The 14,468-nt window shown below is 30.3% G+C and overlaps 1 protein-coding gene and 1 long non-coding RNA gene across 3 annotated transcripts in view; one reads left to right on the top strand and one right to left on the bottom strand.

The window, feature by feature from the left end:
• Nucleotides 1-9,339, bottom strand: part of LOC130275639 (uncharacterized) — a 190,705-nt gene extending 181,366 nt beyond the window's left edge. For both annotated transcript variants that reach the window (XR_008844855.1, XR_008844854.1), the window contains exon 1: nt 9,263-9,339. This is a non-coding gene — a long non-coding RNA (uncharacterized LOC130275639). The remainder of the gene's footprint in view (nt 1-9,262) is intronic.
• The window catches only part of LOC130275637 (coiled-coil domain-containing protein 134-like), a 318,762-nt gene that overhangs the window by 236,972 nt on the left and 67,322 nt on the right, over nt 1-14,468 (top strand). The window lies entirely within an intron of this gene.

Below are 14,468 nucleotides of genomic sequence, written 5' to 3'. Positions count from 1 at the left end.
TTATCCCAAGAGAGGTCTTTTACCAGCAATCTACTGATCGCCCATAGAATACATTGCACTAGTATTACAGTGCAGTGTATTATAGCTGTCAGCATTATGTTGACAGCCAATGTTTAATTATGGTTAATGTAAAGGGAGGGTTGGGTTATTTTTTATATTTGTTGGATTGTTTTTTTTTTATATCTTTATACACACACATATATATATATATATATATATATATATATATATGTATATATATATATATATATATATGTGTATAATTTTGTAGGGGTCGGGGTTAATTATTTTATCAATTGTTTATTTTTAACTTTTTTTTTTTAGATATTATTCATGCAGAATACATTGCCATCTATGGGGATGGCAATGCACCCGTGGAACCTCCGTCAATAGTTATTCCGGCTGGAAATTCCTCAATGTGAACCTAGCATTTAAATTTTTATAAAGGGGACCTTTTAACAGCGATCTTCATATCACTTATAAAATACAATGCACTAGTATTAAAGTGCAGTGTATTATGCCCTTCAGCATTATATTAACAGGCTATCAGTTATTATGGCTATAGTGTATGACTATAATTATATATTTGAAGTAAAATAAAAAGGAATATAGATTTTTTTTTACTTAGTACAGTTAAGTCTTAAGTCTGAGGTCAGTCAGCCCACAGTCTAACGTAAACTTGTAAACTCTGCAGTCAGTGCAGTCTATTCTATAGAGTATTGAAAAAGGGGATTCCTACAAATTAAACAAAAGAGAAAAAGGATCATACATGTTCCTAATCTCTGTACCTGAGATATGGTTGTGTTATATGAGAAGCTGTCCATAGACGATATACTTATTAACAACACATATATCTTCATGTATAAGAGAGAGACTATGAAATCTCTGCAGGTCTAGATTTTACATCTAGCCTGATTGTTATCAGTAATTAATATAAATATTAATTACCTGTCTCGTGGTTCCTTTCTTGCAGCTGACGGGCGTATATGTCACGTTCACCTTCTCGCTGGACATCAGTCACCTGTAAAAAGACACAGGTATGATAACATGCTCCTGATACATGCTACAGATGCTAATATATATAACACTCTAGGGCCATAACTACTTTTCTCAGGAATTATGAAACTGCATAATAAAAAGAAACAAACAAAAGATGGAACACACTGGGAACTACATGTTTCTTTTTAACTTAAAATATGATGTATATTTTTGATATTTTTTAATTAAATATTTTATTTAAAATGTTTATATTATAAACAACAGCTAACTATATAATGGGAATGTATGCCTTTTAATTATGAAATGTTTTGATAACATTTTGGGGATATTTTTTTTCTTTATTCTGAATTGTATATTTGATCCAAAAAATTTCATTTTAAAGGGATGTTTTTGTGGGGCCGGGTTATTATTTTTTAATTATTTCATCAACCTTTTTTACATTTATAACTTTCTAACTATTTTGATAAAGGGGCGTTAACCAGCAATATTTCGATAGCTCATATAATAATACACTGCACGAAGATGATAGTGTATTATGCAGGGGTTTTATTGTAGATTTATTTTTAAACACAATTCTATATAGTTTCTTTTTTTAAATATTGTTAGAGAGTTTTTTATCTCTTTTTTATTTTATCAACCGTTTCTTTTTCATTTTTTGAACTTTTTAAACTAATCCTACAATAGGGCGTTCACCAGCGATCTTCAAATCGCTCATATAAAACACTACACTGCTATTGTAGGGCAGGATATTATGCCTTTCAGCCTTATGCTGACAAGCAATGTTTAGTTATGGCTAATGGGAGGGGGGTTTTGGATTATTTTGTTTTTTTTATATTTTTTGGGTTATTTTTTTTGATATCTTTTGTTTTGTTTTTTATAAATATATTTTTGTGGGTGTGGGGGTTGATGGTTTTATAAATCATTTGTCTTTTATTTTTTAACTTTTTTTAGACACAATCTGTGCAGAATACATTGCCATTTATGAGGACGTGAATGTTCGCATGGAATATCTGTCCATAAATATTCCGGATTGAAATTCCTGAGTGGGATCCTAGCCTTTAAGTATTTTTTAAAGAGGACAATCAACGGCGATCTACTGATCGCTCATATAATACACTGCTCTGGAATTAAAGTGCAGTGTATTCTGCATTTTAGCATTATGTTTACAGGCTATGTATTACCATGGCATAGTATGTTTTATTTATTTACTTTTTTTATTTATTAATTTTTTATAGCATTTCAGCCTTTCTATTTTTGTTTTTCCCATAAAAGAGCGACCTTTCACCACTGATCTGATCGTTTCTATGAAACACTGCACTACTATCTTAGTGCAGTGTATTATGCCTCTCAACATCATGCTGACAGGAGGTGTATGATTATGGCTATCGTCAGTTTTTGTTTATGGGGTTATAAAGTTTTTTGGGCATATCTATATATTGTTTTTTCTTAATTTAATATTTGATACAAAATATGTTTTTAAAGGCATGTTTTTGGTGAGGCGGAGATTTAGATTTTTTAAAATGATTTCATTAACCTTGTTTTGCATCTTATTAGTTTTTAACTATTCCCATTAAGGGACTTAAAGCAGCAATCTTTCGACAGCTCATATATTAACTGCAGTAGTATGACAGTGTCTTATGCCTCTCGGCATTATTCTAAAAGACAATTTATGGTTAAGGTTTTGTCATGGGTTTTATTGTGTGTTTTAAACAAATATTCTCTTTTTTAATGTTTTTTAAGGGTGTTATGTTTAATTAGTTTTTTAACTTGTTGTTTTTTGTTCTTTTTTTTTTTATCCCAAGAGAGGGCTTTTACCAGCAATCTACTGATCGCCCATAGAATACATTGCACTAGTATTACAGTGCAGTGTATTATAGCTGTCAGCATTATGTTGACAGCCAATGTTTAATTATGGTTAATGTAAAGGGAGGGTTGGGTTATTTTTTATATTTGTTGGATTGTTTTTTTTTTTATTTCTTTATACACACACACATATATATATATATATATATATATATATATATATATATGTATAATTTTGTAGGGGTCGGGGTTAATTATTTTATAAATTGTTTATTTTTAACTTTTTTTTTTTAGATATTATTCATGCAGAATACATTGCCATCTATGGGGATGGCAATGCACCCGTGGAACCTCCGTCAATAGTTATTCCGGCTGGAAATTCCTCAATGTGAACCTAGCATTTAAATTTTTATAAAGGGGACCTTTTAACAGCGATCTTCATATCACTTATAAAATACAATGCACTAGTATTAAAGTGCAGTGTATTATGCCCTTCAGCATTATATTAACAGGCTATCAGTTATTATGGCTATAGTGTATGACTATAATTATATATTTGAAGTAAAATAAAAAGGAATATAGATTTTTTTTACTTAGTACAGTTAAGTCTTAAGTCTGAGGTCAGTCAGCCCACAGTCTAAAGTAAACTTGTAAACTCTGCAGTCAGTGCAGTCTATTCTATAGAGTATTGAAAAAGGGGATTCCTACAAATAAAAAAAAGAGAAAAAGGATCATACATGTTCCTAATCTCTGTACCTGAGATATGGTTGTGTTATATGAGAAGCTGTCCATAGACGATATACTTATTAACAACACATATATCTTCATGTATAAGAGAGAGACTATGAAATCTCTGCAGGTCTAGATTTTACATCTAGCCTGATTGTTATCAGTAATTAATATAAATATTAATTACCTGTCTCTTAGGTTCCTTTCTTGCAGCTGACGGGCGTATATGTCACGTTCACCTTCTCGCTGGACATCAGTCACCTGTAAAAAGACACAGGTATGATAACATGCTCCTGATACATGCTACAGACGCTAATATATATAACACTCTAGGGCCATAACTACTTATCTCAGGAATTATGAAACTGCATAAGAAAAAGAAACAAACAAAAGATGGAACACACTGGGAACTACATGTTTCTTTTTAACTTAAAATATGATGTATATTTTTGATATTTTTTAATTGAATATTTTATTTAAAATGTTTATATTATAAACAACAGCTAACTATATAATGGGAATGTATGCCTTTTAATTATTAAATGTTTTGATAACATTTTGGGGATTTTTTTTTCTTTATTCTGAATTGTATATTTGATCCAAAAAATTTCATTTTAAAGGGATGTTTTTGTGGGGCCGGGTTGTTATTTTTTAATTATTTCATCAACCTTTTTTACATTTATAACTTTCTAACTATTTTGATAAAGGGGCGTTAACCAGCGATATTTCGATAGCTCATATAATAATACACTGCATGAGTATGATAGTGTATTATGCAGGGGTTTTATTGTAGATTTTTTTTTAAACACAATTCTATATAGTTTCTTTTTTTAAATATTGTTAGAGAGTTTTTTTATTTCTTTTTTATTTTATCAACCGTTTCTTTTTCATTTTTTGAACTTTTTAAACTAATCCTACAAGAGGGCGTTCACCAGCGATCTTCAGATCGCTCATATAAAACACTACACTGCTATTGTAGGGCAGGATATTATGCCTTTCAGCCTTATGCTGACAAGCAATGTTTAGTTATGGCTAATGGGAGGGGGGTTTTGGATTATTTTGTTTTTTTATATTTTTTGGGTTATTTTTTTATATCTTTTGTTTTGTTTTTTATAAATATATTTTTTGTGGGTGTGGGGGTTGATGGTTTTATAAATCATTTGTCTTTTATTTTTTAACTTTTTTTTAGACACAATCTGAGCAGAATACATTGCCATTTATGAGGACGTGAATGTTCGCATGGAATATCTGTCCATAAATATTCCGGATTGAAATTCCTGAGTGGGATCCTAGCCTTTAAGTATTTTTTAAAGAGGACAATCAACGGCAATCTTCTGATCGCTCATATAATACACTGCTCTGGAATTAAAGTGCAGTGTATTCTGCATTTTAGCATTATGTTTACAGGCTATGTATTACCATGGCATAGTCAGTTTTATTTATTTACTTTTTTTATTTATTAATTTTTTATAGCATTTCAGCCTTTCTATTTTTGTTTTTCCCATAAAAGAGCGACCTTTCACCACTGATCTGATCGTTTCTATGAAACACTGCACTACTATCTTAGTGCAGTGTATTATGCCTCTCAACATCATGCTGACAGGAGGTGTATGATTATGGCTATTGTCAGTTTTGTTTATGGGGTTATAAAGTTTTTTGGGCATATCTATATATTGTTTTTTCTTAATTTAATATTTGATACAAAATATGTTTTTAAAGGCATGTTTTTGGTGAGGCGGAGATTTAGATTTTTTAAAATTATTTCATTAACCTTGTTTTGCGTCTTAGTTTTTAACTATTCCCATTAAGGGACTTAAAGCAGCAATCTTTCGACAGCTCATATATTAACTGCAGTAGTATGACAGTGTCTTATGCCTCTCGGCATTATTCTAAAAGACAATTTATGGTTAAGGTTTTGTCATGGGTTTTATTGTGTGTTTTAAACAAATATTCTCTTTTTTAATGTTTTTTAAGGGTGTTATGTTTAATTAGTTTTTTAACTTGTTGTTTTTTGTTCTTTTTTTTTATCCCAAGAGAGGTCTTTTACCAGCAATCTACTGATCGCCCATAGAATACATTGCACTAGTATTACAGTGCAGTGTATTATAGCTGTCAGCATTATGTTGACAGCCAATGTTTAATTATGGTTAATGTAAAGGGAGGGTTGGGTTATTTTTTATATTTGTTGGATTGTTTTTTTTTTATATCTTTATACACACACATATATATATATATATATATATATATATGTATATATATATATATATATATATGTGTATAATTTTGTAGGGGTCGGGGTTAATTATTTTATCAATTGTTTATTTTTAACTTTTTTTTTTTAGATATTATTCATGCAGAATACATTGCCATCTATGGGGATGGCAATGCACCCGTGGAACCTCCGTCAATAGTTATTCCGGCTGGAAATTCCTCAATGTGAACCTAGCATTTAAATTTTTATAAAGGGGACCTTTTAACAGCGATCTTCATATCACTTATAAAATACAATGCACTAGTATTAAAGTGCAGTGTATTATGCCCTTCAGCATTATATTAACAGGCTATCAGTTATTATGGCTATAGTGTATGACTATAATTATATATTTGAAGTAAAATAAAAAGGAATATAGATTTTTTTTTACTTAGTACAGTTAAGTCTTAAGTCTGAGGTCAGTCAGCCCACAGTCTAACGTAAACTTGTAAACTCTGCAGTCAGTGCAGTCTATTCTATAGAGTATTGAAAAAGGGGATTCCTACAAATTAAAAAAAAGAGAAAAAGGATCATACATGTTCCTAATCTCTGTACCTGAGATATGGTTGTGTTATATGAGAAGCTGTCCATAGACGATATACTTATTAACAACACATATATCTTCATGTATAAGAGAGAGACTATGAAATCTCTGCAGGTCTAGATTTTACATCTAGCCTGATTGTTATCAGTAATTAATATAAATATTAATTACCTGTCTCGTGGTTCCTTTCTTGCAGCTGACGGGCGTATATGTCACGTTCACCTTCTCGCTGGACATCAGTCACCTGTAAAAAGACACAGGTATGATAACATGCTCCTGATACATGCTACAGATGCTAATATATATAACACTCTAGGGCCATAACTACTTTTCTCAGGAATTATGAAACTGCATAAGAAAAAGAAACAAACAAAAGATGGAACACACTGGGAACTACATGTTTCTTTTTAACTTAAAATATGATGTATATTTTTGATATTTTTTAATTAAATATTTTATTTAAAATGTTTATATTATAAACAACAGCTAACTATATAATGGGAATGTATGCCTTTTAATTATGAAATGTTTTGATAACATTTTGGGGATATTTTTTTTCTTTATTCTGAATTGTATATTTGATCCAAAAAATTTCATTTTAAAGGGATGTTTTTGTGGGGCCGGGTTATTATTTTTTAATTATTTCATCAACCTTTTTTACATTTATAACTTTCTAACTATTTTGATAAAGGGGCGTTAACCAGCAATATTTCGATAGCTCATATAATAATACACTGCACGAAGATGATAGTGTATTATGCAGGGGTTTTATTGTAGATTTATTTTTAAACACAATTCTATATAGTTTCTTTTTTTAAATATTGTTAGAGAGTTTTTTATCTCTTTTTTATTTTATCAACCGTTTCTTTTTCATTTTTTGAACTTTTTAAACTAATCCTACAATAGGGCGTTCACCAGCGATCTTCAGATCGCTCATATAAAACACTACACTGCTATTGTAGGGCAGGATATTATGCCTTTCAGCCTTATGCTGACAAGCAATGTTTAGTTATGGCTAATGGGAGGGGGGTTTTGGATTATTTTGTTTTTTTATATTTTTTGGGTTATTTTTTTGATATCTTTTGTTTTGTTTTTTATAAATATATTTTTGTGGGTGTGGGGGTTGATGGTTTTATAAATCATTTGTCTTTTATTTTTTAACTTTTTTTAGACACAATCTGTGCAGAATACATTGCCATTTATGAGGACGTGAATGTTCGCATGGAATATCTGTCCATAAATATTCCGGATTGAAATTCCTGAGTGGGATCCTAGCCTTTAAGTATTTTTTAAAGAGGACAATCAACGGCGATCTACTGATCGCTCATATAATACACTGCTCTGGAATTAAAGTGCAGTGTATTCTGCATTTTAGCATTATGTTTACAGGCTATGTATTACCATGGCATAGTATGTTTTATTTATTTACTTTTTTTATTTATTAATTTTTTATAGCATTTCAGCCTTTCTATTTTTGTTTTTCCCATAAAAGAGCGACCTTTCACCACTGATCTGATCGTTTCTATGAAACACTGCACTACTATCTTAGTGCAGTGTATTATGCCTCTCAACATCATGCTGACAGGAGGTGTATGATTATGGCTATCGTCAGTTTTTGTTTATGGGGTTATAAAGTTTTTTGGGCATATCTATATATTGTTTTTTCTTAATTTAATATTTGATACAAAATATGTTTTTAAAGGCATGTTTTTGGTGAGGCGGAGATTTAGATTTTTTAAAATGATTTCATTAACCTTGTTTTGCATCTTATTAGTTTTTAACTATTCCCATTAAGGGACTTAAAGCAGCAATTTTTCGACAGCTCATATATTAACTGCAGTAGTATGACAGTGTCTTATGCCTCTCGGCATTATTCTAAAAGACAATTTATGGTTAAGGTTTTGTCATGGGTTTTATTGTGTGTTTTAAACAAATATTCTCTTTTTTAATGTTTTTTAAGGGTGTTATGTTTAATTAGTTTTTTAACTTGTTGTTTTTTGTTCTTTTTTTTTTTATCCCAAGAGAGGGCTTTTACCAGCAATCTATTGATCGCCCATAGAATACATTGCACTAGTATTACAGTGCAGTGTATTATAGCTGTCAGCATTATGTTGACAGCCAATGTTTAATTATGGTTAATGTAAAGGGAGGGTTGGGTTATTTTTTATATTTGTTGGATTGTTTTTTTTTTTATTTCTTTATACACACACATATATATATATATATATATCTATATATATATGTGTGTATAATTTTGTAGGGGTCGGGGTTAATTATTTTATAAATTGTTTATTTTTAACTTTTTTTTTTAGATATTATTCATGCAGAATACATTGCCGTCTATGGGGATGGCAATGCACCCGTGGAACCTCCGTCAATAGTTATTCCGGCTTGAAATTCCTCAATGTGAACCTAGCATTTAAATTTTTATAAAGGGGACCTTTTAATAGCGATCTTCATATCACTTATAAAATACAATGCACTAGTATTAAAGTGCAGTGTATTATGCCCTTCAGCATTATATTAACAGGCTATCAGTTATTATGGCTATAGTGTATGACTATAATTATATATTTGAAGTAAAATAAAAAGGAATATAGATTTTTTTTTACTTAGTACAGTTAAGTCATAAGTCTGAGGTCAGTCAGCCCACAGTCTAATGTAAACTTGTAAACTCTGCAGTCAGTGCAGTCTATTCTATAGAGTATTGAAAAAGGGGATTCCTATAAATTAAAAAAAAGAGAAAAAGGATCATACATGTTCCTAATCTCTGTACCTGAGATATGGTTGTGTTATATGAGAAGCTGTCCATAGACGATATACTTATTAACAACACATATATCTTCATGTATAAGAGAGAGACTATGAAATCTCTGCAGGTCTAGATTTTACATCTAGCCTGATTGTTATCAGTAATTAATATAAATATTAATTACCTGTCTTGTGGTTCCTTTCTTGCAGCTGACGGGCGTATATGTCACGTTCACCTTCTCGCTGGACATCAGTCACCTGTAAAAAGACACAGGTATGATAACATGCTCCTGATACATGCTACAGACGCTAATATATATAACACTCTAGGGCCATAACTACTTATCTCAGGAATTATGAAACTGCATAAGAAAAAGAAACAAACAAAAGATGGAACACACTGGGAACTACATGTTTCTTTTTAACTTAAAATATGATGTATATTTTTGATATTTTTTAATTGAATATTTTATTTAAAATGTTTATATTATAAACAACAGCTAACTATATAATGGGAATGTATGCCTTTTAATTATTAAATGTTTTGATAACATTTTGGGGATTTTTTTTTTCTTTATTCTGAATTGTATATTTGATCCAAAAAATTTCATTTTAAAGGGATGTCTTTGTGGGGCCGGGTTGTTATTTTTTAATTATTTCATCAACCTTTTTTACATTTATAACTTTCTAACTATTTTGATAAAGGGGCGTTAACCAGCGATATTTCGATAGCTCATATAATAATACACTGCATGAGTATGATAGTGTATTATGCAGGGGTTTTATTGTAGATTTTTTTTTAAACACAATTCTATATAGTTTCTTTTTTTAAATATTGTTAGAGAGTTTTTTTTATTTCTTTTTTATTTTATCAACCGTTTCTTTTTCATTTTTTGAACTTTTTAAACTAATCCTACAAGAGGGCGTTCACCAGCGATCTTCAGATCGCTCATATAAAACACTACACTGCTATTGTAGGGCAGGATATTATGCCTTTCAGCCTTATGCTGACAAGCAATGTTTAGTTATGGCTAATGCGAGGGGGGTTTTGGATTATTTTGTTTTTTTATATTTTTTGGGTTATTTTTTTATATCTTTTGTTTTGTTTTTTATAAATATATTTTTTGTGGGTGTGGGGGTTGATGGTTTTATAAATCATTTGTCTTTTATTTTTTAACTTTTTTTTAGACACAATCTGTGCAGAATACATTGCCATTTATGAGGACGTGAATGTTCGCATGGAATATCTGTCCATAAATATTCCGGATTGAAATTCCTGAGTGGGATCCTAGCCTTTAAGTATTTTTTAAAGAGGACAATCAACGGCGATCTTCTGATCGCTCATATAATACACTGCTCTGGAATTAAAGTGCAGTGTATTCTGCATTTTAGCATTATGTTTACAGGCTATGTATTACCATGGCATAGTCAGTTTTATTTATTTACTTTTTTTATTTATTAATTTTTTATAGCATTTCAGCCTTTCTATTTTTGTTTTTCCCATAAAAGAGCGACCTTTCACCACTGATCTGATCGTTTCTATGAAACACTGCACTACTATCTTAGTGCAGTGTATTATGCCTCTCAACATCATGCTGACAGGAGGTGTATGATTATGGCTATCGTCAGTTTTTGTTTATGGGGTTATAAAGTTTTTTGGGCATATCTATATATTGTTTTTTCTTAATTTAATATTTGATACAAAATATGTTTTTAAAGGCATGTTTTTGGTGAGGCGGAGATTTAGATTTTTTAAAATTATTTCATTAACCTTGTTTTGCGTCTTAGTTTTTAACTATTCCCATTAAGGGACATAAAGCAGCAATCTTTCGACAGCTCATATATTAACTGCAGTAGTATGACAGTGTCTTATGCCTCTCGGCATCATTCTAAAAGACAATTTATGGTTAAGGTTTTGTCATGGGTTTTATTGTGTGTTTTAAACAAATATTCTCTTTTTTAATGTTTTTTAAGGGTGTTATGTTTAATTAGTTTTTTAACTTGTTGTTTTTTGTTCTTTTTTTTTATCCCAAGAGAGGGCTTTTACCAGCAATCTACTGATCGCCCATAGAATACATTGCACTAGTATTACAGTGCAGTGTATTATAGGTGTCAGCATTATGTTGACAGCCAATGTTTAATTATGGTTAATGTAAAGGGAGGGTTGGGTTATTTTTTATATTTGTTGGATTATTATTTTTTTTTCTTTATACACACACATCTATATATATATATATATATATATATATATATATATGTATAATTTTGTAGGGGTCGGGGTTAATTATTTTATAAATTGTTTATTTTTAACTTTTTTTTTTAGATATTATTCATGCAGAACACATTGCCATCTATGGTAATGGCAATGCACCCGTGGAACCTCCGTCAATAGTTATTCCGGCTGGAAATTCCTCAATGTGAACCTAGCATTTAAATTTTTATAAAGGGGACCTTTTAACAGCGATCTTCATATCACTTATAAAATACAATGCACTAGTATTAAAGTGCAGTGTATTATGCCCTTCAGCATTATATTAACAGGCTATCAGTTATTATGGCTATAGTGTATGACTATAATTATATATTTGAAGTAAAATAAAAAGGAATATAGATTTTTTTTACTTAGTACAGTTAAGGCTTAAGTCTGAGGTCAGTCAGCCCACAGTCTAAAGTAAACTTGTAAACTCTGCAGTCAGTGCAGTCTATTCTATAAAGTATTGAAAAAGGGGATTCCTACAAATTAAAAAAAAGAGAAAAAGGATCATACATGTTCCTAATCTCTGTACCTGAGATATGGTTGTGTTATATGAGAAGCTGTCCATAGACGATATACTTATTAACAACACATATATCTTCATGTATAAGAGAGAGACTATGAAATCTCTGCAGGTCTAGATTTTACATCTAGCCTGATTGTTATCAGTAATTAATATAAATATTAATTACCTGTTTCGTGGTTCCTTTCTTGCAGCTGACGGGCGTATATGTCACGTTCACCTTCTCGCTGGACATCAGTCACCTGTAAAAAGACACAAGTATGATAACATGCTCCTGATACATGCTACAGACGCTAATATATATAACACTCTAGGGCCATAACTACTTATCTCAGGAATTATGAAACTGCATAAGAAAAAGAAACAAACAAAAGATGGAACACACTGGGAACTACATGTTTCTTTTTAACTTAAAATATGATGTATATTTTTGATATTTTTTAATTAAATATTTTATTTAAAATGTTTATATTATAAACAACAGCTAACTATATAATGGGAATGTATGCCTTTTAATTATGAAATGTTTTGATAACATTTTGGGGATTTTTTTTTTTCTTTATTCTGAATTGTATATTTGATCCAAAAAATTTCATTTTAAAGGGATGTTTTTGTGGGGCCGGGTTGTTATTTTTTAATTATTTCATCAACCTTTTTTACATTTATAACTTTCTAACTATTTTGATAAAGGGGCGTTAACCAGCAATATTTCGATAGCTCATATAATAATACACTGCACGTAGATGATAGTGTATTATGCAGGGGTTTTATTGTAGATTTATTTTTAAACACAATTCTATATAGTTTCTTTTTTTAAATATTGTTAGAGAGTTTTTTATCTCTTTTTTATTTTATCAACCGTTTCTTTTTCATTTTTTGAACTTTTTAAACTAATCCTACAATAGGGCGTTCACCAGCGATCTTCAGATCGCTCATATAAAACACTACACTGCTATTGTAGGGCAGGATATTATGCCTTTCAGCCTTATGCTGACAAGCAATGTTTAGTTATGGCTAATGGGAGGGGGGTTTTGGATTATTTTGTTTTTTTATATTTTTTGGGTTATTTTTTTATATCTTTTGTTTTGTTTTTTATAAATATATTTTTGTGGGTGTGGGGGTTGATGGTTTTATAAATCATTTGTCTTTTATTTTTTAACTTTTTTTTAGACACAATCTGTGCAGAATACATTGCCATTTATGAGGACGTGAATGTTCGCATGGAATATCTGTCCATAAATATTCCGGATTGAAATTCCTGAGTGGGATCCTAGCCTTTAAGTATTTTTTAAAGAGGACAATCAACGGCGATCTACTGATCGCTCATATAATACACTGCTCTGGAATTAAAGTGCAGTGTATTCTGCATTTTAGCATTATGTTTACAGGCTATGTATTACCATGGCATAGTATGTTTTATTTATTTACTTTTTTTATTTATTAATTTTTTATAGCATTTCAGCCTTTCTATTTTTGTTTTTCCCATAAAAGAGCGACCTTTCACCACTGATCTGATCGTTTCTATGAAACACTGCACTACTATCTTAGTGCAGTGTATTATGCCTCTCAACATCATGCTGACAGGAGGTGTATGATTATGGCTATCGTCAGTTTTTGTTTATGGGGTTATAAAGTTTTTTGGGCATATCTATATATTGTTTTTTCTTAATTTAATATTTGATACAAAATATGTTTTTAAAGGCATGTTTTTGGTGAGGCGGAGATTTTGATTTTTTAAAATGATTTCATTAACCTTGTTTTGCATCTTATTAGTTTTTAACTATTCCCATTAAGGGACTTAAAGCAGCAATCTTTCGACAGCTCATATATTAACTGCAGTAGTATGACAGTGTCTTATGCCTCTCGGCATTATTCTAAAAGACAATTTATGGTTAAGGTTTTGTCATGGGTTTTATTGTGTGTTTTAAACAAATATTCTCTTTTTTAATGTTTTTTAAGGGTGTTATGTTTAATTAGTTTTTTAACTTGTTGTTTATTGTTCTTTTTTTTTTCCCAAGAGAGGACTTTTACCAGCAATCTACTGATCGCCCATAGAATACATTGCACTAGTATTACAGTGCAGTGTATTATAGCTGTCAGCATTATGTTGACAGCCAATGTTTAATTATGGTTAATGTAAAGGGAGGGTTGGGTTATTTTTTATATTTGTTGGATTATTATATTTTTTTTCTTTATACACACACATCTATATATATATATATATATATATATATATATATCTATATATATATGTGTGTATAATTTTGTAGGGGTCGGGGTTAATTATTTTATAAATTGTTTATTTTTAACTTTTATTTTTAGATATTATTCATGCAGAATACATTGCCGTCTATGGGGATGGCAATGCACCCGTGGAACCTCCGTCAATAGTTATTCCGGCTTGAAATTCCTCAATGTGACCCTAGCATTAAAATTTTTATAAAGGGGACCTTTTAACAGCGATCTTCATATCACTTATAAAATACAATGCACTAGTATTAAAGTGCAGTGTATTATGCCCTTCAGCATTATATTAACAGGCTATCAGTTATTATGGCTATAGTGTATGACTATAATTATATATTTGAAGTAAAATAAAAAGGAATATAGATTT

Source organism: Hyla sarda, chromosome 6, assembly GCF_029499605.1.
Source record: "Hyla sarda isolate aHylSar1 chromosome 6, aHylSar1.hap1, whole genome shotgun sequence".
Classification (NCBI taxonomy): Eukaryota; Metazoa; Chordata; class Amphibia; order Anura; family Hylidae; genus Hyla; species Hyla sarda.
The sequence above is the reverse complement of the archived record's forward strand: the minus strand, read 5'-3'. Positions and strand labels throughout refer to the sequence as shown.